At 38.8% G+C, this 6,624-nt stretch overlaps 1 long non-coding RNA gene across 1 annotated transcript in view; it reads left to right on the top strand.

Annotated features, from left to right (window-relative positions):
• Positions 1 to 6,419, top strand: part of LOC110316942 — an 18,342-nt gene extending 11,923 nt beyond the window's left edge. Inside the window, exons 2-3 of the long non-coding RNA XR_002380288.1 lie at positions 4,704 to 4,892; positions 5,893 to 6,419. This is a non-coding gene — a long non-coding RNA (uncharacterized LOC110316942). The remainder of the gene's footprint in view (positions 1 to 4,703; positions 4,893 to 5,892) is intronic.
• The last annotated feature ends 205 nt before the right edge of the window (positions 6,420 to 6,624 follow it).

Below are 6,624 nucleotides of genomic sequence, written 5' to 3' on the forward strand. Positions count from 1 at the left end.
CAAATATAGAAGTGGATGCCCACAGTCATCTATAGGATAGAACACAGAGACCCCAATGGAGGAGCTAGAGAAATTACCCAAGGAACTAAAGGTGTCTGCAACCCAATACGTGGAACAACAATATGAACTAACCAGTACCCCCAGAGCTCATATCTCTAGCTGCATATATAGCAGAAGATGGCCTAGTCAGCCATATGCCCCATACAGGGGAACACCAGGGCCAAGAAGTGGGAGTGAGTGGGCAGGGGAGTAGGGTGGGGAGGAGGGTATAGGGGTCATGCGGGATAGCATTTGAAAGGTAAATGAAGAAAATATCTAATAAAATAATTTTTAAAAAAAGAGAGGAAAAAGGACAGTAATTATCTCAGTAACCGCCTCACTTTTATATCAAAGTCATCCTTTAACATTTTCTGTCTCAGAGCAGAATGACCAAGTTTATTTCTTCCTCATTACCCTGTAAGCTTGTTGTGAATCCTTATCACATTTTTTTTACCTAGTAAAAGATTAATAAATGTTAATCATGATGACTAGCTAGACCCCTATTGTGTCAGTTGCTTTCCTGTTATTGTGATAAAATATCATGACCAGAGATATCTTAAGGAAAAAAGTTTATTTTGTCCTTAAGCTTCCTCAAGAAGCATCCATAACGGTAAGTGAAACAGGACAAAAGGAACAAGAAAGATGTGGCAAACAGCAACAAATATACAGGAAGCAGAGAGAAAGTTGGTAGTGGGGAAGATTGGAAGCTCTCAAAGCCCACCCTTCGTGATGGTTTCCTCCAGCAGGGTTCTGTGTCCTAAGGGTCCCTTAGCTACCTAAAACAGCACCACCTGCTAGTAGACTACAAAACATGAGCCTTCAAGACTTCAAATACTCTGAGGGATATTTCTCATTCAAACCACTCTTGGAGCTCTGACCTGGGCTTACTGTAGGTTGAGATTTTACTGTTTTTACCTTGTCATGCTTTAATAACCGCCCAGTCATCTTCCCCTAATTAATGCAATGTTCTCTCTCTTAATGTCATGTGTTGTCACCAAATTCAATGTCCTAAGTGAATAACTCTGGTCCATTTAGACTGGTGATCAAATGTCTTTAATTAGTTCATACTTAAAGTATTCAAGACCAGCCATTCCCTGTATCTGCAACTACTTCCTCTCTCTAATTTTAGTTCATCCTCATAAACTTCTTTAGAAACCCTATATCCCAATTTAAAGTTTGTTGGCCATTCTTTTAAGTATCCAGAATGCCATCTTACATATCACTCTGTAAGTCTCTCAGTTAACCAGACTTCTACCGTTTGTCTCCATGTTGACCTTTTAAATAGCCCTGACCAGTCTTTACCTTCTAACATCTGGCTTTATGATTACCTGGTCTGTCTTCAGAGTTTATGGGTTCTTTGGGAAGAACTGATATCTGGTTCACTACTTTCACTTCCAAAGCATTCGTACCTCAATAATCAATTGCCGGCCATATGAATGCATTAATACTTAAAATCTTTTAGGGCAGAAAAACAATTAAACTCGACATCTACTGTAATAGTACTTTATGTGGAGGCTATTTTTCTTATCAGGGGTACAGTGGCTTAATTGTGATATGATTTCTGGAGAACAAAGGAGCCTGACACCACCTCCAAATGCCTCCAGATTACAGTCACCCACCTGTGGAAAGTGCTGATGGCTGTTATTGTTACTCTGCCTAATAATAGTTTTGTTCCATGAGTTCAAAGGGTGGGAGCTTTTTAAATGTAGTTATCTATCTTACCTGTTACCAATCAAGAACTTACTGGTTGATCCAGAGGGAGGATGGAGAACCATATAGAAGAATTAAGCCATAGATGAAATCAGTTGGAAATAAATACCATGGCAGGCCTGATACTCTGTTGGAAATATTTCAAAACCAGCTCTCTGAGCCAGGAAAAGTCCTTGTTTGTCTTGTTTTCCATCATTTCCACAGCCATGTTACCAACAATTGCTGGACATGGAATTGTAAGACACTTGCACCTGGGCTGTGACCGAGCTGTAATGAAGCTATTTCGTCACACTACAGCATAGACACCATCCTTCATTGTGTGGGAAGATGACCTGCACTGCATGAGGCAATTTATGAAATTGATGCCACATTTTCATAGAAATTACTTTCTCCCACCCAGGTGTGGCATGTAGCAATCCTTTACCTATAGTGTGAGGTCACTCAGCTCTGAGATATACGCAGAGCATGAAAATGTCATGATGATAAGCCTCCTCGTAGTCATCATGATGGTCCTCTGTGTGGAGCTAAATGGGATGGAGCAAACCCTTTTACGATGTAGGTCGGAGACCCTTCCTTACTCATTTGCTCTTCTGCTTTGCAACTACCAACATTTCTCTTGTTTTTTACTTTTCTCCTGCTTTTTTTGCGTTTTCATGTGAGAACATAAGTCTATCTCAGTGACTCAAATTTAAGCTAGATACATTCCACCCTGCTCTCTGTTGTGGGGAGTTGATAGAATGTTAAAATATGTTTTTGATTGTCAGTGTTCTAAGTTACTCAGGATGATCAAAGAGAGAAGTTCTTGCAGGATGAAATATGACTATCAGGCATCAGGAAGGTCCACCCTTGATGACCTGAACCTTTGAGATTCAATGGAGAAGCATATTTATTAATTGTTACACAGACAGGGTTTTTGGGGGGGAGGGGCGGAAACAAGATGCTAATGCAAAAGCCCCTAATCTAATGTATGTTTGGTGATGGAAAAACACCATGTCCTGCAGCGTTTGTCCTTCCTGTGTACTGTTTGCAGTACTCAATAATGCAAGACATTCCAAGTGTGCCAAGGCACTCCTGTGACCAAAGTCATGGAAAAACTTAAAAGCTTCTTTAGAAAAATTACTCTATAGATAACAGGAAACAACTACTGATTTCTTCAAGGTCACAGTACTTCCTGAAAACAACTATTCATTCTGATGGATTCCCTAGATACAGTGAAAAACAGCTATTTTCTTCTAATGTTTACCCTAGATACAATGATTCTAGAATTCGCTTGATTCATATAGCCACTTTCTCTCTTGTTACTAAACTGTTCTCTCAACTGTCTCTCTAAACTCTTTGCAGTTGCTCTTCCTAAGATATAGCACAATATTTCCTAGTTTTACTAAAATTTCACCTTATAACTTTCTAAACAAGATCATCTTTAAACCTCATTAATTATTCAGCTGTGATTGTATCATTTCTTACTATGCAAGGGACATAATTGACACTCTAAGTCATAACCATGTCTACGTGGTATATTTATTAATTATATTGATTCAGGAATAAAAGCGGTAAATAGTTCCTTTTGCAGGAAGTTGTGTACTTGATTTTAATTATGAAGCATTGATTCTACCAGATATTTATTAAATAAAGTCAGAGTTTAATATTTTTAATAAATAAGTCTTACTGCCATAAATGAGCATTGGAGGTGTTCTGTATATTGTTTTGTCACAAGATAGAGATATTTGGAAGAAGGAAACTCAATTGAGAGCACGCCTCCACCAGGTTGGCCTGTGGAAAAGCCTGCAGTCTATGCTTTTTATTCATAATTGCAATGGGAAGGCCCAGCCAGTGCAGACAATTATGTCCCTGGACAGGTGGTCCTGGGCTGCATAGGAAAGCAGGCTGAACAAGCCATGGAGAGAAAGACAATAAGTACGACTCAACAGCCTACTTCAGTTCCTGCTTTGAGTTACTGCCTTGACTTCTCAGGATGATGGACTACAAATGGCACGATTAATAAACTCTTTCCTCTCCAATTTTCTTTCATGTTTATCACAGCAATATAAACCCTAAGACTGCAAGATAATGGAATAACATTAAGTAACATTGAATTTTGTAATACAGATAATATATTAGTTTTATACATATTGGTGTAATAGAGAACCAGAAATTTCACCACAGTAGTAAGAATAAAAAGACTTATTACAACAAATAAGTTCTACTCACTAATATTATTTCTGGGTTCTGTTACAGTCAAGTAAAAACCTACTGATGTAATTTTCATTTTAAAAAGGGGGGGGCGACATAAAAATCTGTTCTGATGTCATCAAAGTCTTGAGGGTTACATTACTAAGCTGAGGAATTTCCAGGGGGAAAATGATGTGCTAATCACTTGTTTCCAGAAAGCAAGCATGCAGTGATTCAAATCAGGATTTAAGCAGAGTGGACTTAAGAGCTCTTAACTCTATCACCTGAGGCCAACTTGGATTAGTCATCAAACTAAGGTGCTGTTTCCGGGGTGTGAGGAAAAGACTGTCTTCTCCCTGACCTGCCAGCAGACCACGAGTAAAGGTGCATGACTCTTGCCTGTGGGAAGGAAGCATTATGTCATTTTATGATATCCCAATGACTACACAACGCCTAAAACCTATGCATTCTAAAAGCAGGATAATGTGAGATTAAAATTGCTTTTTCATGTGATATTATTGCTGTATTTCTTTGGCTTTGATATGATTTTATGATTGTAACTCTGTTTATACATAATATAATATGTGAGCACATAAAAGAAGTGGCCTGAGTTGTTATGCTGTCCTTTTAATGTTCAAAGGATCTAATATAATGACTTAATGGTTAAGACATTTTACCTATTTAATTGAGCTAAATGCAAATATTCAGCATATTGGCTGCTTCTGAGGAGAGTTACAAATTTAAGCATTCTTTTCCCCTTCCAAAAATTAAAAACATATATTCAGGATATCGGAGGTTTGAGGAAATACTATGAATCTCTCACGGAGCTATGGATTCCCTTAAAAGGCTTGGCAACTGAGCCATGGCACAGGAAGTCTGCCCTGGATGCTATCCTGCTGGGAATTGGCCCTGGGAAACAAATCCATCCACCCTGATGAATCATGACATTAAAAATGATGAAGAAAATGGACTGGGTAAGCCATGATTAATTGCTGAATGGGATGAAACTCAGTAGTTTCAAATAGTTTCTATCCAAAAGGTAGAAGCTAATGTTAAGTTTTAAAATGGTGTCTATACTTTTAGTACATTGTCAATATCATTGTCTCAATGCCCTTTCTTTTACTTTTCTAAGAATTTTCATACATGCATGTGCAATGCAAGAAATTAACACTATTTTGATATTAACATGCTATGATCAATTTTGTTTTTTTAAGATTTATTTATTTTTTAATACATGAGTGCTCTATCTGCATGTACCCCTCTGTGCCAGAAGAGGGCATCAGATCCCATTATAGATGGTTATGAGCCACCATGTAGTGACTGGGGAATTGAACTCATCACTTCTGGAAGAGCAGTCAGTGCTCTTAACCACTGAGCCATCTCTCCAGCCCCAGCTATGACTAATTTTAATGGTATATAATTGTACTCTTGTTTATTGTACTATTCTAGTAGACTAATATTTTCTTGCTTCTTTCCAACACTAGAAAGTGGGCATCTGCAAATAAATTTAAATGCTATAGAACACTGAACCCCACAGCTAAGTAAAGTTGAAGAATCCATAACAGCGTGAAAATTGTAACAAGTGTTTATAACAACTTCAAGGGATGATAGAAACAGTAGAATATGTAGTAAAATTGTATCCTATATAGACGGTCTTTTCAGTCCACTCACCTTACACCAATGGCATAGGGTACTGTGACAGGGAAATGCACCCAAAAACCTCACCTGAGGAGGATGTGAGAGCTTATTTTAGTCCAGGATACTTGATTTAGCATCTCTGAAAAGCATCATTCTGTACCAGTGAGCATCTAGACTCTGTTAGTCTGCAAAACCATCACCTAAAGGTGCTTGGTTTAGAAGCTGCTGTGTTGAGATGAAGGAGCTGGGGATGGTGTCAAAACTCCTTGTTGATGAGGTTTAAAAATAAGGAGTGGACTGAGCAACAGACCTTAGACCTGCTTTGTACATTCTCAGTTCCCAGAAAAACAACTCGGGGCAATATGATTCCTCTGTCCAAAGGACTATGGATTACAGACACCTCTCTCTTCTGGGATAAAACATGTAAACGCGGGATTGAGATCTCTATGCCTGTTCTTCCGCTGCTGTGGCTACCACTATTCCAAGAGACAGAAAAAGAAAGTTAAAGACAACAAGAAGTGGGTCTGCAAGGCCCGAAGTGAGTGGTCTGTAAAACTACCGGGCTCACTCACATGAATATAAGGGTGAGAGACGAAAAGCAGTGTGACTAAGTCCTGTGATTTGGGCACTGGGTCCAAAGCGTAGCCTGGCCCTTATTTACTAACATCAGAGTGAAGAAAGACAAGAACTAACTTTGCCTAAATTTTGCAGCTAATGCATTCAGGAACAGACTAAGTCTTGTCCTGACTTGTTGTTTTCCTGAAAAGACTACTTGAGCTTTTATCCACTTGATCAACAGGTATCTTCATAGTAAACCCAAGTAACCATTTTTGCACAGTGAATAAAGTATTTTTAATTATCCAGATCTTATTTAAATGTGTATTCCTGGCCAGTCATTTGTCATCTATCTTGACTACCTTAGGTTAATATGAGAGACCCGCCTTGCAGAGGGAGGAGGCTTCAAATTGTCTCCTGACATTCTTGAGTGAGCTGCGTGGCACATGCAAACACACACAGAAAGAAAGAGAGAGAGAGAGAGAGAGAGAGAGAGAGAGAGAGAGAGAGAGA

This window comes from Mus pahari, chromosome 1, assembly GCF_900095145.1.
Source record: "Mus pahari chromosome 1, PAHARI_EIJ_v1.1, whole genome shotgun sequence".
Classification (NCBI taxonomy): domain Eukaryota; kingdom Metazoa; phylum Chordata; class Mammalia; order Rodentia; family Muridae; genus Mus; species Mus pahari.